Source organism: Scylla paramamosain, chromosome 8 (assembly GCF_035594125.1).
Source record: "Scylla paramamosain isolate STU-SP2022 chromosome 8, ASM3559412v1, whole genome shotgun sequence".
In the NCBI taxonomy this organism is placed as follows: Eukaryota; Metazoa; Arthropoda; class Malacostraca; order Decapoda; family Portunidae; genus Scylla; species Scylla paramamosain.
Genome location: NC_087158.1, coordinates 14318300 through 14344288, shown reverse-complemented (window position 1 = coordinate 14344288; position 25989 = coordinate 14318300). Strand labels below are relative to the sequence as shown.

Below are 25989 nucleotides of genomic sequence, written 5' to 3'. Positions count from 1 at the left end.
TAATAAAAAAAAAAAAAATATATATATATATATATATATATATATATATATATATATATATATATATATATATATATATATATATATATATATATATATATATATATATATATATATATATATATATAAGAAAAGGGTGTAAAAGAAAAGGGTGCCGTTATAAAAGATTTCCCGCGCCCCTCAACCTACAAACCCAAACAAACAGTGATGTGTCTCCACTCCGCATCGGTCAGTCTGAGATGTGGTATTTCCTTGTAAGTAACTGATACCCATGTCACCTCAGTGTTCTTGCGGGGACTGGGAGCCACGTCAGACTCCCAGTAGCTAGCAGATAAGCCAGGTGTGTTGTTAGTGAAGGTGTCTTTTACAGCCAAGATCACTCCAGCAGTTGTTAGATTGAAGGTTTGGTATTAGTTTTATGTTTTGCTAACAATTAAGGATAGAGCAACACACACGGCATCATCATCGGTACAATTAAGGATAGAGCAACACACTTAAACACTGCATCATCATCTGTACAATTAAGGATAGATACAACACACACACACACACACACACTGCATCATCATCTGTACAATGAAGGACATCATGCTCTGTACCTGACTCTTCCATCCCCTACTGACAAACTGTCTCAACTGTTTTACCTCCCTGGGACTTACACAATAGATTGATGAGCCCACTAATATTAGAGCTGGTGGTAAAACTCACAATAACTCCTTGTCACATAATTCCTCCCCTTTCCCCAACAAGCCTTGGGGACCTGTAGGGAATCGGGGTTTTTCGGGGGGGGAGGGATGCGGAAAGCGAGGTTTTATGGTGGGGGAAGCTAAATCAGGCCAAATATTTGAAGATTATGAAAAGTCAAAGGATGAGATGCCATGTTTTGACTAGTTGGGAAATTTCTAGCCAAACCTGTCTTTACTTTAATTAAACTAACCTAATTGGGGGACTTCACCCCTCCTGGAACACTCCCTAAGGACACTAACCCAACCTAACATTACCTAACCGAGAGTGCTTTGCACCCTCCTGGAACTCCGTTTTAAGGATACTACCTTAACCTAACATTACCTAATAATACCTAACCTAACCCAACCAGGGAGGTTTCATCCCCTCCCTTGGACAGCCCCCTTACTGACACTAACATAACCTAACCTAGCATTACCTAAGCTGACCTAGCCTAACATAATTGGGGTGCTTCACCCTCTCCTGGACTCCTCCTTAAGGACACTGACCTAACCTAGCATTGCCTAACCTAACTTAACATTACATAATCTAACCTAACATTACCTAACCTAATGCAACCAGTATGTACTGCAGCAGTCACTTGTTATTCATCAATGGCTGGCATCTGAAATTGTCATATGTTAAGAAATAAGATTCATTAACACTCACCAAGAGAGGAAATAGTGCCAAGCTTCAAGGTTGTGAAGATGAAAGCTGCCATTTTCAAAGGCATGACAACAAACATAGATCACAATCTTCCAAAGTTTCCATGATGACAGCTAGAGTCAAACTGGCATGGCACTGTGACACCCTCCCTGACGGGGCAGTGTGGCATAATACCCTCGTAGTGTCCTTTATATATCTTGCAAATAAAATGTGCCTCATAATAAAATGCTCATTGTTCAATAGTTTCAATACAACAAAACAAGCTGAGGAGCTGTAACATTGCAGTGATAAGAGAGAGGCTGAAGACAATCATTTAGAGGAGAGGAGTTGATAATGTCACGATCCCGGTTATCTTTCCAAGAAAATGGAAAGAAAGTTTTAAAGGTCTGGATTTTTAAAGGCCTTGAATACCTACCCAACCTATCCAAAATCGCCAGCTATTAAACCCTCACAAAACCCTTACCTTGGCACAGCACGCCAGGAATCACCTCAGTACCAGATCAGTGTTGGGATAGAAAACACAGTTATTCTATATAATAACAGGATATATTAATAACAATATTAACTTAAAATAACTTGAGGTAGTATACATTAAAGGATAATTTCCCCTTTTTACTCAAGCTCTTATATTGCCTGCCTTATTGCTCAAAGGTTATACACATCAATATGTGACATTCCCGTCACTTCAAAAAACACTGAAATATTTTCCCCAGCGTCAGGAATTTCTCTAGATGCCATCACTGCATCACTAAATAACAATTCCTGTATTTTACCTCCTAAAACCTCACAAGGCATCACCACCATCACCATAGATCACCCATAACACCACCCCCAAAGACACCACTAACACCACAACACCACCACAACCCCAACCACAAAATGGCTGCCTTTCAGCCCCGACGCTGCCCCTCAGCTTTACATCACAACACAACTCTCCAACCAAATTTCAGTGGACAAGAGCTCTTGGTACCACAAAAGACTCACCAACCTGATCCTGGATATCAGAGTTATACCACATCACTAATACCTCCACACACCTACTTAATCACCACAATATTGTTGATTGGAGCAAGAAGTTATCAATGAAATGACATGTGATCCCAATGTACAACTGCATCTGTAACACATCTGTAACACAGACATAACCAACAATGCTGGCATACAGAATATTCAAAGGATCCCACACTGCAGAAAAGATTCATGCCACATTCACCAAAATCATCACCAGCTTTAACCAAGAAACAAAGATTTTGACAACTGTAACCAACAGTGTCAGCAATATGCTTAAAGCATTTGTAACACTTCCTGGTCTGGATGATACAGATACTAATCAAGAAAGTGAAAGCAAAGAGGAGGATGACACCTTTGACATTCCTGATAACAATGAGAAGTTCCTGGAGCTATTGCCTGAGCATGTCAAATGTTTTGTTCATACTTTACAAATTACTGTGAAAGATGGGCTTGAAGAAGCAAGGCCTGTATCAGGAGTCATTGGAAAAGCCTCCCATCTAATATCACACATTTGTCATTCTGCACTGGCATCTGACATCTCTAAAGGTGAATGCATGCCTCAGGCCAATGGAACAACAGTAACAAGATGCTTTGCTTCCTTCTGAATATTGATCCAGCCAATCTTGATCAGTTAAATCGTCTAGTAAAAGTCCAGCCCTTCAGGAGGTAAACATTTCACGCAGGGAAGCCACAGAACACTTGACTTCTGATCTTTCTAAAATTTCTGATTGGGGCAGAGCAAACTTGGTATTGTTCAATGCCTCAAAAACTCAATTCCTCCATCTATCAACTTGACACAACCTTCCAGACAACTATCCCCTCTTCTTCAATGACACTCAACTGTCCCCCTCTTCTACACTGAACATCCTCGGTCTGTCCTTTACTTATAATCTGAACTGGAAACTTCACATCTCATCTCTAGCTAAAACAGCTTCTATGAAGTCAGGCATTCTGAGACGTCTCCACCAGTTTTTCTCATCCTTCCAGCTACTAACTCTGTACAGTGTCCTTATCTATCCATGTATGGAGTAAGCTTCACATGTCTAGGGTGTTCCACTCATACTGCTCTTCTAGACAGGGTGGAATCAAAAGCTTTTCGTCTCATCAATTCTCCTCTAACTGACTGTCTTCAGCGTCTTTCTCATTGCCGCAGTGTTGCATCTCTTGCTATCTTCTACCGCTATTTTCATGCTAACTGCTCTTCTGATCTTGTGAACTGCATGCCTTCCCTCCTCCCATGGCCTTGCTGCACAAGACTTTCTTCTTTCTTTCATCCTTATTCTGTCCACTTCTCTAATGCAATAGTTAACCAGTATTCTCAATCATTCATCCCTTTCTCTGGTAAACTCTGGAACCTCCTGCCTGCTTCTGTATTTCCATGTCCCTATGACTTGAATTCCTTCAAGAGGGAGATTTCAAGACCCTTATTCTTTAATTTCTGACTACTGCTTTGGACCCTATTTGGGGACTGGCATCTCAGTAGCCCTTTTTTTTTCCCCCCCTTGGCCAGTGTCCTACATAAAAAAAAAAAAATAACATTCATGCACATGCTCACCCACCACTCGACAGCCACAGCAGCCACCCTTGAATGATATTATGCAAAGGAAGAGAGGAAGCTGGACGTCACACAGTTATGTCTGGTTTCATCAAGCTGCGATATGATGATTAGGAAAACTGAACCTACTATCAAGTTTAAAAAAACTGCTGCATCTCTAGAATATAAACTGGTTACAACAGACTATGCATAAAATATGAAAAAATAAATAAATAAAAGTGAATAAACATTTCATTTCTTCAACTTTCCATTGTTCCTGTAACTGAATTATCAGTTACTGCCTCAGAATCAGCACATTTTGTTATTTAATTGGTGTATGACACATAACAATACAAAAATATGGTGGTGCTGATGAATGACAATAATGTAAAGCTTGCCCGTGTAACAATGGAGTGCAGGAGGACAAGGAGAGCAATGATTTCCTTTGAAATGTTAGCAATAATGTCTCATGAATACCACGGTAGGCTTAGTTTTCTTAAATATCATTATGGAAGCTTGATAATATATACTGACATGAGTGGTGGCTTCACCTTTCATCAAGTGGAAGTTTGGGGTTGCACCCTTTATTTTTATAGTTTGTAACACACACACACACACACACACACACACACACACACACACACACACACACACACACACACACACACACACACACACACACACACACACACACACACACACACACACACACATATATTATTACTATTATTAATATGTTGAGAGAGAGGGAGGGAGGCAGAGAGAACATTATGAACTTGGGTTTACAATGGATGAATACCTGCTTACTTAGCCAAGTGAGTTTTAGCCAGACTGAAAAAGTGTTACCAGGATTTGCGCAGGAGACCCAACTCGCATGTTTCACACCAAACACTTTCCCCAAACTCTGCCTTGTTGAAAGTAGTTTCATTTAGTAGTTGAATTTTAATGTAAAACAGGCAACAGCAAAATCATAGATCAAAAGTAATTATTCATGATTGTAAGGAAAACAGTTGAAATTCATATGATATGATAAAGCCAATGATTGCTTCTACAATTCTGCAGAATCTGTTGTGATTAGAAGCTACTTAGATCAAAATAAATTTTGAAATGAATGTTTGTTTTGAGTCAATTTTTTTCTTTCTCTCTCTCTCTCTCTCTCTCTCTCTCTCTCTCTCTCTCTCTCTCTCTCTCTCTCTCTCTCTCTCTCTCTCTCTCTCTCTCTCTCTCTCTCTCTCTCTCTCTCTCTCTCTCTCTCTCTCTCTATATATATATATATATATATATATATATATATATATATATATATATATATATATAGATATATAGATATATATATAGATATATATATATATATATATATATATATATATATATATATATATATATATATATATATATATATATATATATATATATACATACATACATATATAACTGTCAGTCTTTATACATTTACTTATAACTTTATCAAGAAAGCAAACCTTAGTTTTACAGAAACAAATTATCATAGTGTCTGGCTGTGATAAGCTGGACAATTACATTTCTGAGTTGCTATAGTTCAAGCTACCATGATTACAATGAGGGGAATAGCAACTGTTTATAGATAGATGTAGGGATGGGAGGCTCGATTCCTCATCCAATGTAGAATCCAGTGATCTCATGAGCTTCCCTAGGTGTAATCCTTCACATAGTAGTTTTGTCAGTCAGTGGCAGCAAGGTTGTGAACATTAGTTCTACATACAGTATTTTTCTAACTAGGAATTCCATCTCCTGATTAGCAAAGAGCACAGACAACAGGCCATTGTAAGAAGAAAGCTCAGTGAATAAAACTTGATTCACCATTTACTCAAAATTAGGTAACTATTTATATCAGAGTTTTCCTATTTGGATAGCCTTCTTACTGGAAACTGAACATCAACATGAATTTGCTATCAGTGTTAGATGGAATTCAGAAGTTTTGCTGTATGGGGACACATTCACCCTACATACTTCATGCCCTTCTCAGCAAATAAAACTATAATAAAACCTTTGTAAGTATTACCTATATAATATATCCATATAGCATTGCAGGCTAATAGCCTGTTGACAGCAGATAAATCTATAATAATTATACTTTTACTTCAGTGATGTATACCTATATAACATTGCAAGCTAATAGCCTGTGTCAGCAAAAAAAAGTATAATAGCTGTACATTTACATAAACTATATATACATTATATGTATAAAACATTGCAGACTAATAGCCTTTGTCAGCAAAGTATAATAGCTATACATTTACATAAACTATATATACATTATATGTATAAAGCATTCCAGACCTGCAGGCGAATAGCCTGTGTCAGCAAATAAATGTGTAATAAATATACATTTACACTGGCTACATTATATATCCATATAACAATGCAGGGTAACAAGCTTTGTTTGCAAAATAATGCTAAGACATCCACTGTCCATATGCAAGATTTAGCATGCACTGTATAAAAATTTATTCTCTGATTTATTATGTCAGTTCCTTCCCTAGTAAAATCATACAATTTATATATGGCTGGCTTTCTTGCACCATCATCCTAGGTGATTCCTAATATTATAGTGGGGACTGTACTGAGAAGCAATACTTTTTCTTACCATTACTTTTGATGGTTACTACATGATAATTCAGTCATTTTCTCATTATCTTTAGTCCAGTACACCTGATATAACCTCTTCCCTTCCAGTGACTGCCTTTATCTCTGGTGGTATGCCTTTTCTTATGCAATCTACAGTATCTATGCCAGCAATACCTTGTGTTTGAAAGCACTCAAACAACTCTAGGCTGGCACACAGTCTGTCTAGATTACCATTAAGGTCTACAGATCCTTGTATCTGACTTACAAGAAGCTTCACTGTTGGAAGTGACCCATGGATGTAGTGGAATCCAGGCTCTCCGGAAGGTTTACCTGAGTATACTATCATCCTCAAGATGAATGTAATTCTTACCACATTCACAAATTTATACAACTGGCCATATCATTTAAGTTTGTTCTTATTTTACTGCCTGAATCCTATTTGATTTCTACAAGGATATAAAATTTCAAAGGCCTCTGAGAAATTTCTCCAATTGTACCTTCAATTTTCTGATTAGTATGGTGCACAATATTGGAGATCATATCAAATGTTATGAACAAGTTCCATGCCATTTCTTCTGAATTTACTGATCTCACATCTCTAAACAACTAGTCAATGAATTAACTAACCTGTTTCTTACTAATGTCTTGCTATTTCTCCATAGGAGCCACTCTTCATAATAATTATGAAGAGTGGCTCCTACAGAAAACAAGACATTAGTAAGAAACAGTTTAGTTAATTCACTGACCAATTGTTTAGGTGAAAGTAAATATGATAATTATGCATTACCAGGTAAGCTATGGGAATATAAAATCACGGTAGAGAAACCACTGAGAAACTCAGAGATGTAGAGAAGTCCATAACATGGCCCAGTAGTACAGAAGGTAGACCAACTGTGAATATATCCAGTGTTGTAGAAGGTTTCATAGGAGACATAAGATCAGTAAATTCAGAAGAAATGGCACAGGACTTGTTCATAATATCTGATATGATTTCCAATACTGTGCATGATGGTAATCAGAAAATTGAAAGTATAATTACTAATGTCTTGCTATTTTTCTGTTGGAGCCATTCTTCATAAACTACTTCATCATCCACTTCCTTGTCAGTTTCAAATTCCAGAGTAAGACCAGCTTAGTCACCTATCACATCTGCCAGATCTTTGTCAGGAGCTGTGTCTGTAGAGTCCATTGTAAGCACAAAGCAATCATACACCCAGTAAGTGTACCCAGTCATATAAGCTAATGAGCTCTCATCTGCACACTGCAGTGTTTATTTACAAAAAGTTGCAGGCTTTTTATTTTGTGGAGGGTAGCTAGCTAGTCCTGTCAGCCCTCCCCTACCCACTGCAGTGACCTCATGAGTGACTAACTCCTGATTGGCTGCTGCCTGCTGCCTGCCTTACACCCATTTTTTCTCTCTCTCTCTCTCTCTCTCTCTCTCTCTCTCTCTCTCTCTCTCTCTCTCTCTCTCTCTCTCTCTCTCTCTCTCTCTCTCTCTCTCTCTCTCTCTCTCTCTCTCTCTCTCTCTCTCTCTCTCTCTCTCTCTCTCATTGTAAACCTACTATTGTCTATTACAATGATCTTTCTTCCTTCATTCCTCTTTCCCCTTTATCTTCTAGTTTCATGAGTAGCATGTATACGAAGCTTTGGTGATGAATTTGTCAATCATAACTTTGAACTCAATGTCCAGTAAAACAGCTGATGTGGGTGGGGGTGGCTGGGCAGGTAGTGGAGTGAAGGGTGGAAGTCCATTGCCATGGCAACTCCCACCTGAAATCACTTCCATTGTAGCCACTCACTCACCCAACCTCTTGGATCATAGTAGGATTACTATGTCTCAGGGTGAGAGAGAGAGAGAGAGAGAGAGAGAGAGAGAGAGAGAGAGAGAGAGAGAGAGAGAGAGAGAGAGAGAGAGAGAGGGAGAGAGAGAGAGAACCTTACCACCTTTTGAAAATATTATGCCTCCTGTCTCCAAAATGTTCCATGTAACCACCTTGCATATCAGTTGAAATTAGCTTGATTTTTGGTAGAGTTTTTAATTTCATGTATCATGTCAACATGAGATTGAACTGAGCTACTGGACTTACTTAGCACTCACATTATGTCTTTATTATAAGATGATACAGGAGAGAAACTAGAACACACACACAAACAAATGCTTATTACACTGCCTGATTGTACAACACACACCCTGTTATCCCTCACTTGTGAGTCACATATTCTTATATTTTTACATGAAATACTGCAGGAAAGAGAATAATAACTACACTGAAAAAAAAAAAGAAAAAAAAAAAAAAGTATATATATATATATATATATATATATATATATATATATATATATATATATATATATATATATATATATATATATATATATATATATATATATATATATATATAGGGAAATTTATCATACCGCTGACAAGGAGGTGGCCGTTTCACTTCACTGGATTGCAGAGCATGTACATGGATTGCTCTCCAGTGTTGATAAATTAGTTTCTAATGGCAAGATTTTTCTTAAGGCTCTATCAAGGTGTGATACATTCAAGGAAATTGCATTTCAACTTGCATTGCCGCCACAGTCAATTTTAACAAGGTGGGGAACATGGATTTCAGCTGTATTTTACTACACTTCTAATTTGGACAAGTTTAAAGAAATCATAGAGTTTAGATGATAGTGTTTCTTCTGCTGTCCATATTGTGAAGGAATTCCTGCAAGATAAAGTGCTATGCAGTGATCTTGCATTTATTGTGTCAAACTATGCAAACCTTCCAGAGGTCATCAATGCACTGGAGAAAAGAAACATGCCTTTGGTTGATGCTCTGAAATGTTTTGAGACTATCATTGCAGATTTAACTACAGTTTCTGGTCAGAAAGGAAAATCTGTAAGTGAAAAATGTGCACAAGTCATTGCTGCAAACAAAGACTTGGAAAAAATTAAGAATATCAGAAGAGTTCTTGAAGGAGAGAATGATGCAGATATTTAGGAAATGGATCTGCAGACTGTGGCTTGCTTTAAATATGCTCTATTTATGTCACTGGATGTGGAAAGATCATTCTCACTCTTCAAGTATCTTCTGTCTGATAGAAGGCAAGGATTCAAATTTGAATCCATCAAGAAAATGCTTGTTATTTCATGTAACTAGACATTAATCTGCATAGTAATGGTAATCTTCATATTAACATTAATTTATTATTATTATTATATTATGTTATAGTTCATGTTTTAATTCTGTTAATTCCTTGGGAATAATCTTGATGTTCCTTTACCACTTTGCAGACCTTACAAAACCACATGGGGGAGGAGAAGCTGCAGACATTCATCAGCTTTGCTCTGCACTACATGCCCTCCCTCACTCTGCCTGTGAAGCATGGCACCTTCATTGAGTTCCACAATGGCCTGATTAACGTGTGTCCTGTCAGCTGCAGCTGATCCCAGGAGAAATGCGATCAGTTTGGGGAATGTGACAAAGTGAGTGAATCCTAGACTGCTGGATTATGAGAAACCTGTTTTTCTATTTCAGTTTTTTAGACTGAAAATTTCTTGGAGCTTAGTCTTAGTTGTAAATATTGATTTTATAAAAGTTTGTTTGTAAATTTCTCTTGTTTGGTCTTATATATTATTTCAGTGTTTTTAAGCATTCTGTTTATGGAAAGACAAGTTGTATAACAGAAAGAACAATGCTATCTTAATAGTGAGTTTTCATACAGTGCCAATGAAATCTTGGGATGTAGTTGTGTATTGAGAAAGAACCTTAACTTTTCATATTAATGAATTTTTAACTGTTAAAGATTTTTAAAAATAAGATAATAATTCCCTTATTAAATTGGCTTTTGTTGTAGTGATTTAGTAAGTTAACGAGTGTGTTGTTTTCAGATTCACCACGTCAGGGAGAAGTTTGTGAAAGCTTTGGAGGAAGAGTTTCCTGACTCTGGCTTGATGTTCTCCTTATGCAAGTAAGCTTTTATTTTTATATTGTTAATTTTTAATCTAATCAAGATATGTGAATGTCAGCAATGGCTTTGAATTTTGTATAACAGTATAATTATAGGAAAATTGCATCTCTTTGTTAGATTCTTTTGGATTATTGCACAGTATAAACAGAGATGCATATTCACCTTGTGCTGCTTTCATGCCTCTTTTTTTAAACATCATGGGAATGGGAATTTAATTTGAAGGCAGGATAAATTGGCCTTGAGAGGCTGTCATTGGGTCGAACATGTGTCTGTCACTGCACTGCTCCAGCAAGATGATGGATGGATGAAGGGTTCTCATGTTGCTCTGTGGTAGCAAGAGTGGTGGTTCCTTGTTGTGTATTGTGTTCTCTGATAGTCTCTGAACAAGTGGCTGTCTTTTAGAATTATGATAAATACATATTAATCCAAAAAGTAATTTTATTTTTGTAGCTATTGTGTATGTGTTATACCTGTGCCATCCCGTGTGAGATTGCTAGTCTGGTACATTGATAGATAAAATAAATAGATAGCTACTTTATGTATTCTGGGAATATGTAGCTTTTTTTGTATATTTAATTTCTTTATATATGTGTTCATGTATATTGATTATTCCATTTGTTACCATTCCATTTGCAGACTTGAGTTAATATTCCCTATGGCTCTTCTTTGGGCCTATGCATGACTTGTGATGATAATAATAATAATAATAATAATAATAATATTATTATTATTATTATTATTATTATTATTATTATTATTATTATTATTATTATTATTATTATTATTATTATTATTATTATTATTAAGGACAATGATACAGTTTGTTTTACCTTTTCCCTGCCAGGTAATAGTAATAATAATAAAGATGATAAATAATGTTGCAGTTTGTTTTATCTCTTCCCTTCCAGTTGGCCAGATTAGCTTTGATGTGTTCCCCAAGAGCTGGGACAAGACCTACTGTTTACAATATGTAGAAAATGGCTTTAAGGTGAGTCTCTTGTTGCTTCATGCTGTGGTGGTGTGACAGGTACTGGAGTTGCCTCTTTGTATCCCATGATATACAGTTGTGAAGTGTGGATTCTTTAGAGAGAGTTTAACACTTCTGTAGTTGGTATGTATGTAAGGATATATAGTTCATAGGGTTATTGCTGTGTATGTCTTGAATGTGTAATGTGTAAGGTAAAGTAGTGAAACCATTTCTTTTTTATAAAGAATGAATATCAAAAATATGACCCAGAAAATTACCCATAACATAAATCTCTGTTGTTTGGCCTTGCTGTGTTTCTTATCTCCTCTCTTATCTCTTCTCTCACAAGGCAAGACTTCCTACCTGCTGTCCTTTGGAATCCTATCATAGCCAGCCTATTAATGATATTGGTACATTACACTAAATCATCTAACACCTTACAAGGATGTTGAATTCATACATGAATATAAGCAAGATTATTTTTAGTAACTGGCAACAGCTCAAATATAGAATAAGTATGTATTATAATGAACAAAAGAGGTATGTAGGCTCCTGTAAACTTTAGATGCAGAAAAATTAAATTTATTCTATCCTGTTAGTTTTAAATGCAGTAAAACCTCCCTAAACTGAACTGAATAAGCTGAATATTGAATAACCAGAACACCCTTATCAACCTCCTCAGCCAGTCTGCCCAGCTCCACTCCATCCCCAGTCACACCAGAGCCACCAGCCAACATCTTTGACTCAGACTCTGAGTGACAAGCAAAAGTACACTAGCAGTTCAGTGCATAATGTTATGTTAGCTCTTATGTGACCAGTGTGTTGTGTACAGTTAAATGAGCTCTTAAGTGATCACTGTAGTTGTGTGATTTTAAGTAAACTCTTAAGTGACCAGTTAGTGCATTGTGTACAGTGTGTAATAACAAAATATGCTGTAAATATGTATAATGGGGCTTATAATGTGCTAGCAAATATGCTGTAAATAACTACAAACATACATGTTTATATGCATAGAAACTGGCCAAAAACATGTATTGTCAGATAAACAAAACTTTCAGATAAACTATCAGAAGTTTTATTGGGTAAATTATTTCATATCATTATAGATGAAAGGGATATATAGACTCCATCTCTCAAGCTAAGTATTAAATGCAGGCAAACTTGACATGATCTCTGTTGTGCTGCAGAAGATTCACTTCTTTGGGGACAAGACAATAAATAAAGGCGGCAATGACCACAAGATCTTTGAGGACGCCTGCACGGAGGGGCATAAGGTGACCTCTCCTGAGGACACCAGGCTGCAGCTGCAGAAGTTCCTGGGCATTGATTGTTAATGGCAGCTGGTGTTTTTAGATATTAGGTCAGTGGCTTAGTGTTTTGGAAGGTAGGACGTGTTTGGTAGTGCCTTTCAACACTTCCATCTTTACTTGGAACATCTCTCTCATCTTAATCACTCTTATAGTGAACTTTCACTACAAAGCTCATCTGGAGAGCTGTCTCCTTAATCTCATACTATTCTGGTAAACTGTCTTCTTTATCAAAAATTATTGTAGTAAACTCCCAGTCTGAAAATATTTGGAAAAAAAATTATCCTAATCTATTAATTAAACTTCTGGAAAACCATATTAATTTCTAATGCTGTGATAGGAAATTGTATTTTTACTTCATTGTCAACAAAGAACACAGGTGAATACAAGTGGCATTAGTGTTGTGAACTGAATTAGCAGAAGTTTGTCATATTCATTCCTAAGGGTGCATCCACAGAGAAAGCAGGTTAACAGCGCACTGGTTTCCAGTGCCGACCTGTGCTGGTAGCAGGCATGATAAGGTGTCAACAGAGAATGCGGGTAACCAGTTCTGATTTCTGTGGTAAATAACATGGACAGAGGCAGTATTTGTGATCAGTTGCAGTCCACCAGGTATACTCTCTCTCATCGCCACAATGTTGCATCTCTATCTGTCTTCTTCCACTATCTTCATGCTAACTGCTCTTCTGATCTTGCTAACTGCATGCCTCCCCTCCTCCCACGGCCTCGCTGCACAAGACTTTTTTCTTTCTCTCACCCCTATTCTGTCCACCTCTCTAATGCAAGAGTTAACCAGTATTCTCAATCATTCATCCCTTTCTCTGGTAAACTCTGGAACTCCCTGCCTGCTTCTGTATTTCCACCTTCCTATGACTTGAATTCCTTCAAGAGGGAGGTTTCAAGACACTTATCCTTCAATTTTTGACTACCGCTTTGGACCCTTTTTATGGGACTGGCATTTCAGTGGGCATTTTTTTTTATCGGATTTTTGTTACCCTTGGTCAGTGTCCCTCCTATATAAAAAAAAACACTAAGATGTTGGGCTCATCATCTGATGATGAGTTCATGCTACTTGATAGTATTCATACAAAACTCAAGAGGAAAAGAAGAACGGCACATGAAATAAACTTAAAGAGATAAGAGTTTGGAGAATATCATCTTTACAGTGATCTGATTTCAGCCCACAGCCTATCCACAACATTCCTGTTAGTATGGTGCTTATTCCATTTATTCCACATTGGTTGTTTCTCATATACTTTGGCTATCAGGAGCTCAACATCCATCTTGCTCTCCACTCAATAGAATCCACCTGCACAGGTTTAGCAGGCAAGAATGATCCCAGCAAACAGGAAAGCAGGTTGAAGCAGGCTGCTGGCACAGACACACTCGAACCTGCTTCCTCCGTGCACGTTTACTCTTGTTTATATGGTGTAATTCTTGGTGTAGGTTGGCCCTGGTTGCCTGTGCAGGCAAACCTGCTTTCTTTATGCACACACCTTTAGACAGTTCTATAAAACATAATCTATACAACTACTGCAAGGAAATGTATTTATGTTCTTGTTAACAAAGAACACATGTGTTAGTATCTTAAAATACATTAACAGGAACCAGTCACCTTCATTTTTTAAAAACCAGTATATATAAAAATCTATATCGTCTCCATCAGCCATGCTGTGAACAATATTACCATATATTTAAGGTAATATTAGGATTGCATCATGATTATTCCTTACTAAATAACCATTGCAAAGTGTCATGACCATGAAGACATTACTGCATACCTAATTTAGTGACCTGAGTGACTCATGGCAAGAGGTGGTGTAGTTCTGTTCTGTATATAATTAATATCCATGCAAGTGTCATCGCCCTTAAAGCATTACTTCATACTTAATTTGGTGAGCGGAGTGAGGCAGTGGGACCCTTGACTCAGCTCAGGAAGGCCTGCCAGCGCTGCACTAGTCACTCTTGGTTGTGTTCTGGGAAGGGTGTGTGTGTGTGTGTGTCGCTTCACCACCACCACCACCAACCGCCACCACCACCACCTCTACCTCTGTGCTCTCTCTCTCTCTCTCTCTCTCTCTCTCTCTCTCTCTCTCTCTCTCTCTCTCTCTCTCTCTCTCTCTCTCTCTCTCTCTCTCTCTCTCTCTCTCTCTCTCTCTCTCTCTCTCAAGAAAAGTATTATATGATTATCCCGTTAGGTATGTACTATGTATGTTTGTGTTCTGAGTTATTTACTGTTGTTCTATTTATTGGTGTTATAGTTCTGTAGTTTGTTTTTTTTACTGGTTGTAATTCAATGAAGTTTTTCATGTTTACTGTAGTTTGATTTCTTCATTTGTGTGAAGGTCTTTCTTGAAAATCCTGTATTTTTGTTGTGTTAATTCTGAAGTAAAGAACCTTTTTTTTTATGTTCTTACTTGAAATCTGGAATATATTTCAGATTAAAACTCTAGTAATCATGTAATACCTATGATTTCTCTCTCTCTCTCTCTCTCTCTCTCTCTCTCTCTCTCTCTCTCTCTCTCTCTCTCTCTCTCATAAAGGAGCATGGACAAAGGCATAAAAAAAGGAAAAAAATATGCCTGCTATTTTGCCCCATTACTCTAAAGGGAAAGAAAAGAAATAAAAAAAGACAAGAGTCCAAGTTTACAATGCCCACAGATGGGAACACTGTTTGTTGTCACTATAACCACAACCTAAATCTGTCATTTGGGCTTGCTATGGTCACATTGGTCCTCATTTGTTACTCAGTTACTATTTGCTGAGGCTTTTTGTGGCTGCCCTGTTGAAGCTCATCATGGCCACTGCATTAGCAATATATGGCCTTTTGGTGTTGGTGAGTGGCTTTACTTACTGAGTGCTGACCAAGATCTACCTGCTGTGGAGGACACTGTGAGACAAGGTGGATAGTGGAGGGATTACAACTATTTTTTTTTATTTTTTTATTATTCTTTATTTTTATTTATTTATTTATTATTATTTTTTCTATGGTGGAAAGCATAGCAACAGGAACCCTTTTCTACTCATCTTTTGGAGAGCAGTGATTTTTTTTCTGAAGGAAGTAAGATGGAACCGTTCATATTCAATTTTGTTTCATTTATTTATTTATTTATTTATTTATTTACTTATGTATGCACTTACGTATTTAATTTTATTTATTTATTTATTTATTTATTTATTTATGTATTTATTTTAGGTTGAGCAAAGTGGAAAGCTTATAGCGATATGAACCCGTTTCTACTTAACTTCTCGGGGAGGCAGAATGAAAAAAGTACATGGATTTGGATTTTTATTTATATATTTATTTATTTATTTATTTATTTATTTTTTTTTTTTTTTTATTTATTCTAGAGGAGCAGAATAGAAAGCAGAAAGTGTACGAATTGGAGATCTTTACTCAGATTTTCAGGGAGAGGGACGAGGAGGAGGAGGGTAGAAAGTACAACAATTTTAACCATCTTTGTACGTTTTAAATGAACTGTCTTCCCCGTTTTTCTTTGATTTTCACAGTTTTTAGCAACACTAATCCATCTCCATTGCACGCAAGAAGAAAGAATAATATAAACTGTACTGTGGTTTGACTAAAACACCCTCTTTGTTATGAAGCGCACCAGTCTACTCGTGTGTGTTTTTGTGCATTTCCCTTATTTTTTCCCCTCTCTCCGCCATATACCCAAACGAGGACAGACCAAGGGTCGGAAAATTGCCTGCATGCGTCGCTTTATGAACGCAGAAAAAAGTTAATAATATACTAGCCCATGTGTCAAAATTAACCTTATTTCTGGAGGTGACCTGATTCTCCCTATATGGCGGTGCCGGGGAGAAATGCGGTGTGGTGGGGGAGAGAGAGGGGAGGAAAGCTGCGAAGTTTGTGTAGGTGGAGTGAGTGGGTGACATTGTACTATAGGGGTGGGAGGGGAGGTGATGCTGTGTTTGGGTTAGTGTGGGGTTCGGGTTACAAGTGTTTGGGTGGCATCGGTCCGTATTCAGAAACGCTTTGCTCTGTCACTACGACTAGTATAGTTTTTCAAAACCCGCATAGATTATCAGCCGGGTTTCAAGAGTGTTTCTCTTGTAAATAGTATTAAATTTTGGTAATGTCTCTAGAACACCCTTGATAAACAGTATCATTTCAACTAGAGGCTCTTGAATGCATTTACTGGAAGTGCGGCACAGAAATGGTGAGAGCAAAGCGCTCTGAATGGTGGCCATTGGTGCGTGCTGTTACACTATGTAAGCATCTCGACAATGGTGATCGTACGTGTGTGTCCAGTGTGTACCGCCACGTGTCTTGTATTCTAATTCAGGAAAGGAAACTTTTGATTATGAATTTATTCAGCTGTGTTGTTTTTTCTTTTTTTTTAGTATTTGTTGCTATTGACATTATTACGATCGTTATTATTATTATTATTATTATTATTATTATTATTATTGTTATGGTTGTTGTTGTTGTTGTTATTATTATTATTATTATTATTTATTATTATTATTATTATTATTATTTATTATTATTATTACTATTATTATTATTATTATTATTATTATTATTATTATTATTATTATTATTATTATTATTATTATTACTATTATTATTCATGAAGACAAAGAGAAGACTGAAGGAAAGGAAAAAAAAAAAGAATAATAAATAGTGGGCAGCAGGCTGGAGTAAGCGTTTATGGAGCTGCAACAAGGTTATAATGACTCCGGCCTGGGTTAGCAGAAAGCGCTGCCTCCTCTACTGAGAAATTACCGCGAACCAGATGATGTTAACACTTTGGTCCCCCATCAGAACTATTTTGAAAGGCTGTCGAGGTGATTAGTCGTGTGCTCAAGGGTGTTTTTCCAATGATGATGCAGAATACCTTTCAGTGCGTTATGCAACAATCCATAGCACTAAACGCAGTTTATGAAACCTTTATAAACACTTTGCAAGAAAGAAAGCTTTGAAAAAAAAAATAGATCTGTTTATTGTTTGGAGATGGCTGTAAAACGAGAAGAAATACTCCTGAATGGTTAATGATTAAAGAAATATGCACCAAAGAGCAGTGAAAGGGTAAATTAAACTATACGTATAGGATCATGAAAACACCATTGAATACCGTAGCAATTTTCACAGTTAATTAAAAGTTGTCGCGAAGACGCCGGCGCGCTTGGGAATGCGAACCGAGAAAGATAGGATTCTGTCCTCCTTGATTCGAATCTAGGATTGAAGCCGCTATTACAGGGTCGCAAGAAAGCATTGCACCAGAGAGCTACCGAACGAACACTGATGTAATGGATCCGGGAGGAGCAATGTTTGTAGCGTGTCTGTGAGTTAGAAACTTAACCGAACCAAACCAAACCAAACTAACTAAACCAGACCCAACCTAACCAAGCCCTACCTAACCTAACATAACCTTAAAACAGGAATTGGCACATAAAACCTCACGGTGGAAGGGTATTTTCATAATCCTGATAGTTTAACAAGAATCCTGCATTTTCAACGGAAGAAGCGCTTTTAAAAGCACACCTCATCATCTCTGTGACCTCTGAAAACAGTCCTGATGAGAGAAGGTGTATAAATAAGGACCACAGTGGGGATATGCGTCCCTGAGGTTGGTCCCTGTTCCTCATGTGTTCAAGGTGGAGGCAGCCATGCAGGGAAGCACACAATTAGCTCCCAAAGCCAACACGTGATTGTCTGCGTGTGAAACTGTATAGTAACCGTCTAGTGACTGGTGAGTACAGGGAAGTCTGATTTGTAACTGTACTAAACACCTATTTAAAGTGCATGAGTGTTTTTAAGTGCACAAAACTGTTGTAAGTGCACGCAATAACTATTTTAAGTACGCAGAAGACTTATTTTAAGTCTACACAACCAAATTTGAGTGCAGAAAAGTCATTCCTAAGTGAAAAAAAAAGTTTGCACAAAACACGTATTTAAAATGCACAAGAAACATCTATTCAGAGTGCACAAAATAAAATAAAATAACAATACTAAGAGAGAGAGAGAGAGAGAGAGAGAGATTTAAAATGCACGAAACTTTAATAACTATACAAAAACCACCAATTTTAAATACGCTAAACTTCGAACACACAAAACACTTATCACCAATACTAAGCAGAACTACCATCATTATGCATAACCTTTCCTCTCCCCAACACTCCGTGTCCCTTCCGTGTCTGCTCTGCGTCCGTATCCACGAGGCCGTCTTGCATCCTCCTTTGTAGTACATCCTCCATCCTCCTCCCTATCCTCCCTCCTTCATTACACTGCAGAGACCATGCGGCGAGTGAAGCGGGTTATCCCACGGAGGTTCTCAGTAAAGATACGCAGTAAAACTCCTGCCTGACTTGAATAATGACGATCCCTGCTGCTCACCTGTTCCCATAAGGCGGATATACGTGGACGTGTGTGCGTGGGGGCGTGTTGGGGACGTGGCCGGAGTGTTTAAGGACAGGTTAACAGGATATAGGGATGTTAGTATGTTTGTTTACTTGCATTATTCGCAAGATACTTTGATTTCTTTCTTTCTTTCTTTCTTTCTTTCTTTTCTTGTTGGACTACGGTTTTCTCGTAATGTTATTTCTAACTGTATTTATATTTACCTTTGCAAGCTGTAGTCAATAAGCAATCTGAATCTGAAGCACTGTGTGTGTGTGTGTGTGTGTGTGTGTATGAAAGTGTCGAGTTCATTACGTTGGCAAGTTATAACAAGCAGTTTTATTTCGTATACAGACGCAAGCACGCACGCACGCACGCACGCACGCACGCACGCACACAAGCACATTTGTAAGCAGAGAGAGAGAGAGAGAGAGAGAGAGAGAGAGAGAGAGAGAGAGAGAGACGGCCCCATTCATTCATCTATCCATCCATCCACTCCCACCCCACCCACCCACCCAGCCCAACAAACAGACAGAGAAAGCAAAAACAAAAGGACACTGTATAGTTGCAAACGAGTAATTATAATAACGATAAGGATGACAGGACAGTGTAGCAGCAATAGTGACGGACGCGGTAGTAGTAGTGGTGGTGGTCCTGGTGATGGTGTTGATTCGTTCCCAGGCCCGAATTCAGAAACGCTTTGCTCTCTCTCTCTCTCTCTCTCTCTCTCTCTCTCTCTCTCTCTCTCTCTCTCTCTCTCTCTCTCTCTTCGCGACTATTTTCAAAGACCACAGAGATGATAGCCGGGTTCTCAAGGCTGTTTCTTCTGTTAATAATGTAAAAATCATGTTATCTACCTCTAGAATCGTAAAAACATCCTAAAAAAATCTGTGTACCTGTAACTAAAGCCTTTGTAAAATGGTGTTTCTTCTCTAAATGATGTAGAAATCTTGTTAATCTCCCCTTAGAACAGTAAAAAACATCCTTGAAAACTGGTCTATCTTCAACGAGAGTCTTTTAAAAGTGTTTACCTTAATATTATAAAAATCCTGTTAATATGTTACTGGAACCGGAAAAAAAAAATCTTAAAAACCCTTGTACCTTCAACTAGAGTTTAAAAGAGTGTTTCCCTTCTTAATGATATAGAAATCTTTAAAATCCCTAAAAACCCTTGTATCTTCAATCAGAGCCTTTAAAAGAATTTTTCTCTTCTTAATAACAGAAATCTTGTTAGCCTTTAAAAGAATGTTTCTCTTGTTAATAATGTAGAAATCTTGTTAATCTGTCCCTAGAACTGTAAAAACATTTTTTAAAGCCCTCGTAACTTCAAGTAGAACCTTTTTAAAAGAGTTTCTCTTCCTAATAATGTAGAAATCTCGTTAATATGTCACTAGAATCGTAAAAAAAAAATAAATCCTTAAAATTTCGTGCATTTTTAAGCAGAGCTTTTTGAGGTAGTGGAGGTGCAGCGCAGAAGTGTTTCAGAATATGGTACCCCCGTGCTGAGAAGGAAGACGTAACCGAGCACCTCTGTAGCAGCACTCATTGCCCTCCCCGAGCAAACACCAAACACTGCACCCCCTCCTATGATTGATTGCTTTATTCATCTTTTTTTATCTTCTCTCGTTCTGTCTATCAGTCACTCTTTTCTTTCTCTAATCATCCATTCATCTGTCTAGCTATCGTTTTCTTCTATCTTTTCCTTCATTCTATTTTCATATTTTCTTCCTTTCGTTTTTCTTATTTCCTTTTCTTTCCGTCAGTCTTTTCTTTAAATGTTCATCTATCTATCTATCTATCTATCTATCACTACCTATCTCGCTTTCTTTCTTTCTTTCTTTCTTTCTTTCTTTCTTTCTTTCCTTCTTTCCTTCTTTCTTTTTTTTTCTTTTTTTCTTTCTGTCTGTCTGTCTGTCTGTCTGTCTGTCTTCTTTCTTTTGTCTTTCTGTTTATAAATTAATCTATCAGATTAATTTAATCAGATTGTTCAAATCAGTGTGTGTGTGTGTGTGTGTGTGTGTGTGTGTGTGTGTGTGTGTGTGTGTGTGTGTGCGTGCGCGCGCGTGCGCGCGTGCGTGCGCGCGTAGCACAAGTTACCCAGAGTCTCTAAGAATGCTTTCATGAATTTAGTGATGGTTGAGGTAGTATTCTTCATCATCAGTAGGAGGAAATGCCGTAGTGGGTGTGTGGGGTGTATATTTCATGCAAGTTAGGTTAGGTTTTCAAGAATCCTTTCGTGAATGTAGTGATAGTTTAACAAGCATTTATCATCGGCAGGAAGAGAGAGAAAAAAATGCAGCATGAGAACCCTACTAATGATATCTGCAGCCTTTGAAATCAGTCCTATGAGAGTCTAAAGTGTTCAAGAATAGAAGAGTAGTGGCTTCAGTACAGCAGGGACAGAGACATGCCATCGACTCCTGCTCTCATTCAAGGCAGTGAGAGTGTCTGAGCCGTGCCTGTTGCCTTCTGTCTGCTTGTCATTTTTCCGTATCATTATTTATTTAATTTATTTATCTTTTTAATAACATATAAAGTAAATAATGGAAGCTGCAAGAAGCCATCAGGCCTACATGTGGCAGTCCCTGTATTATCTACCTATTCCCACCCATCATCCTCACCCATAAATTTGTCTAATCTTATTTTAAAGCTAGATTTATTTATTTGTCTATTTATCTATTTATCTTATTTGTGTATTTTTACTCATTTATTCTTTTTAGTCGATAAATTTCTTTTTTAACGAAATATTGCTTTTTTTTTTTTTTTGCTTTTTTGAGTCGTTATGAAAGGAGGAGAAAGATGAAACAGTAAAAAATAAGATAGAAGGAAGGAGAAGGAGGATGATGAAAGAAGGAAAACATTGGCGAACGTCATGAAGGAAGAACATAAAGGACACAGTAGAAGACGAATAAAAAGGGAAAGAGTAGGAGGAGGAGGAGGAAGAGGAGGAGGAGATAAGAGAAGCATGGAGACAAAACGCCTATACTTTCCCTCCACGTGTTTGCCATTAGAACACTAGTAGATTATTATGATGTCACGCTAAGAAACTTTTGTGTGTGTCTGTCTGCAATAATTCTGTTGGTGTGAGAAAAAAAAATAAAATAAAATAAAATGAAAAAAAGAAGTGTGAGTCGGAGTTAGACACCTTCTTCTTCTTCTTCTTCTTCTTCTTCTTCTTCTTCTTCTTCTTCTTCTTCTTCTTCTTCTTCTTCTTCTTCTACTTCTGCTTCAGGCTCACCATTAATCAGTCTCTGTTATAATCATTAGCATTAAAAAGTAATGATGTATAAAATGAATGAATAAATGAATGAAATAAGAAGTTATGTTCGTTTTTATCTTCAGCGTTATTTTCCAGCACCAATCTTTTTATTCTCTCTCTCTCTCTCTCTCTCTCTCTCTCTCTCTCTCTCTCTCTCTCTCTCTCTCTCTCTCTCTCTCTCTCTCTCTCTCTCTCTCTCTCTCTCTCTGCAGGAAAGGTAGAAAGGGGGATAAAGGAATTTTTTTTTTTTTTGGGGGGGCCGGTTCTTCGACAAGTCTGTGCATGGAGCAGTTGACACCCACGCCCTCTCTTCTCCTCAACCCCTTCTAGCCCTGACAACGCCCCTGTGTGTGTGTGTGTGTGTGTGTGTGTGTGTGTGTGTGTGTGTGTGTGTTGGGGTGAGAGGAGGCGTAGTTCTGTGTGTGTGTGTGTGTGTGTGTGTGTGTGTGTGTGTGTGTGTGTGTGTGTGTGTGTGTGTGTGTGTGTGTGTGTGTTCACCTTATGGTGAAGAGTAGAACTTCCTTTCATCCTTTCCTATGAAAATTTCATGTTAATTTTTCAATACTGCATGGTACTTTTCCCAACTATTTCCATGCCAACGCAAGCTGGAAGGAGTGGTGGATGGGGAGGAGCCTTCTACTGTGCTGTCTTGTCTCTGCCCCTGTAGCTAGTTAGAAGTAGTTTCCAAACAACCTTGCAAGAACCAAAAGGTCTGTTGCTGTTTGCCCTTCCTTTGTATTCCTTTGCATAGTCCTCTTCCCCTCCCCCTCTTACCATCTATCGGATCAGTCTCTTCTCTTCCCTTCCTCTAACTTCTTTTTCCTCTTCTTTCTCCATTCTTACAGCATCTTCTCCTATATATCTCACCCCACCCCCTTCCTCCTCTTCCTCCTTAACCTCTTCTTGTCATTTCCCTTTCCTATCCTCCCTATCTATCTTACTTTCCTTCTCTGCACATCCTGTTTACTGCATCTGTTCTGCTTCTTCCTTCGTTTCCATATTGTCTTCCTCTTCTCTTTTCCTTTGCACCTCACACTCCCCTCCTCCTCCTCCTCCTCCTCCTCACTATTAGATCTCTTTAACTACACCACTTTTGCCTGCTGTTGTTCTTGTTTATTTGTTTACCTCCTCCATTCTTGATGTCATCGTCTAAAACATCTCCTCCTTCTCCTCCTCCTCCTCGCACATAGCATTATTTACACCGCCAAAGATTATTTTAGCGTTGATGTAAACACGTCACTATTCCTGTCGACCAACCACAGCAGGGCTTTACGTCACCAACACTCGACCAATGAGAGAAGCGCTAGGCTACGTCATATCCGCCTTAAGCCAGTCACCGCCCAGGAATTCTGACATCACGGATGTGTCTAGCCAATCGGGGGACAGGAAAGTGATGTCATGGGGTCTCTTTGGCCACTCAGCGCCCGAGGCATGGCGGTTGAGTGTTGCTAGCTGTGGTGTTTTGAATCTTGATGAAAAGTACGACTTCATGGGCGAGATGTTTGGTTGTTTTTGTTTATTCTTTTGTTTTGTTATCTCTCTCTCTCTCTCTCTCTCTCTCTCTCTCTCTCTCTCTCTCTCTCTCTCTCTCTCTCTCTCTCTCTCTCTCGTCGAAATTGCACTGCAAGCCGTATCAGAGAGAGAGAGAGAGAGAGAGAGAGAGAGAGAGAGAGAGAGAGAGAGAGAGAGAGAGAGAGACTTGAAACATGAGACAGTCCCATGCATAATAATAACAATTCTCATAGTTAATATTAATCGAGTCTCGTTTCTTAATATTTAACTATTATTTATTTATTTATTTGTATATTTATTTATTAATTAATTAATTTATTAATTTATTTATGTATTTATTGTTTTACTTACGGACGGTAGATACCAATGAATAAATGAATAAAATGCAGAGAGAGAGAGAGAGAGAGAGAGAGAGAGAGAGAGAGAGAGAGAGAGAGAGAGAGAGAGAGAATCATGGGAAGTTAGGGTGTGGCTTTGGGAATAGGGAGGTGGGGAATGGTAGTAGTAGTAGTAGTAGTAGTAGTAGTAGTAGTAGTAAAAATACAAAACTGCACGGGATGTCGCGGTAGTGTGTGTGTGTGTGTGTGTGTGTGTGTGTCTGTGTGTGTTTGTGGGTGGGTGGGTGGGTGGGTGGGTGGATGGGAGAGATGGGGAAGGGGAGGGAGTAAGCGTGGGTGGTGGTGGGTGTGGCTAAGATGAAGTATGAGAGAGAGAGAGAGAGAGAGAGAGAGAGAGAGAGAGAGAGAGAGAGAGAGAGAGAGAGAGAGAGAGAGAGAGAGGAGCATCGATGTGGGTGTGGATGAGGGAGGGGAAGGAGGGGAAGACGCTGAATGGCTGGCTGGCTGACTGGTGTGTGTGTGTGTGTGTGTGTGTGTGTGTGTGTGTGATATAGCTGGGTGCGGCTGTGGTGTGATTGGTTGTGGGTATAATTGGGGTAAAGATATCGGAACGGGGGGTAAGTCGGGGTGAAAGATACACGTGGAAGGCTGCATGACATCACTGGGATGGGTGGATGGGAGGTAGGTAGGTAGGTGGAGGGTGGATGGGGGTTAGGTAAGAAAGGTTAATGTGGAGTGGAGTGAGTGAAGTGTCTATAGAATTAACTGATATACTCTTCTTAAAGTATTCTTCTTTTTCTTCCTTCTCCTCCTCCTCCTCCTCCTCCTCCTCCTCCTCCTCCTCCTCCTCTTCCTCTTCCTCCTCCTCTTCCTGCGCTTCGTCGTCGTCGTCGTCGTCTTGTTCTTGTTCTTGTAGTTCTTGTTCTGCTTTTCCTCCTTGTCTTGTTCTTTTTCGTCTTCTTTCCTTCTTCTTCTTCTTTTTCTTATTCTTATCTTTATTATTATTATTATTATTATTATTATTATTATTATTATTATTATTATTATTGTTATTATTATTATTCCTCCTCCTCCTCCTCCTCCTCCTCCTCCTCCTGTTAGTGGAAGAGACAGGATAGTCTTCTGTGATAGAGTAGAATAGTTACCCAGACAGCCCAATCAGGACCTCGGCGTCTGTTGTTGTCCGGATTTCCTTTGTATTTCCTTTGTATTACTCCTCCTCCTCCAACATAACCATCACCACCACCACCACTACCTCCACCACCACTAGCTCCACCACCACCATCACCACGTGCCCTCCATTCCTTCAGATATTTCTCCCATCTCAGTGTTCCTCTATTTGCAATGCACTGTACGCACTTGTTCTTCGCTCTTCTCATTCCTTACTCCACTACCACCACCACCACCACCACTTGCACAGTCCATACATTACGACAACTAATTATATAGTCACTCTACAAATGAATAAATAGATACATAATAATGAATGAAACAAAATAAAGGAAAAGAGAAAGAAAAAAATAGTCATTGAAAAGTATGTTCATAAATTTCCTGAAAACTTATGTATAAATTTTTTTTTTATTATTTTCTCTTTTTTTCCTATTTATTTTTTAATGAATTAATTATTATTACTTATTTGTTTATTTTATTTACTTATTTATTTATTTATTTATTTATTTATTTATTTATTTATTTGTTTATTTATTTATCTATTTATTATTATTATTTATTTTGTTGTTAG

General features: G+C 38.1%; 1 long non-coding RNA gene across 3 annotated transcripts; it reads left to right on the top strand.

Annotated features, from left to right (window-relative positions):
* The first annotated feature begins 140 nt into the window (after positions 1–140).
* Positions 141–12532, top strand: LOC135102817 (uncharacterized). 3 transcript variants are annotated; one of them, XR_010269791.1, is made up of 5 exons: positions 141–254; positions 9825–10016; positions 10422–10501; positions 11410–11489; positions 12151–12532. It is a non-coding gene; the product is annotated as an uncharacterized LOC135102817 (long non-coding RNA). The 3 variants fall into 3 exon arrangements; XR_010269792.1 differs by having other exon boundaries at positions 191–340; XR_010269793.1 differs by lacking the exon at positions 141–254 and adding an exon at positions 298–402.
* The last annotated feature ends 13457 nt before the right edge of the window (positions 12533–25989 follow it).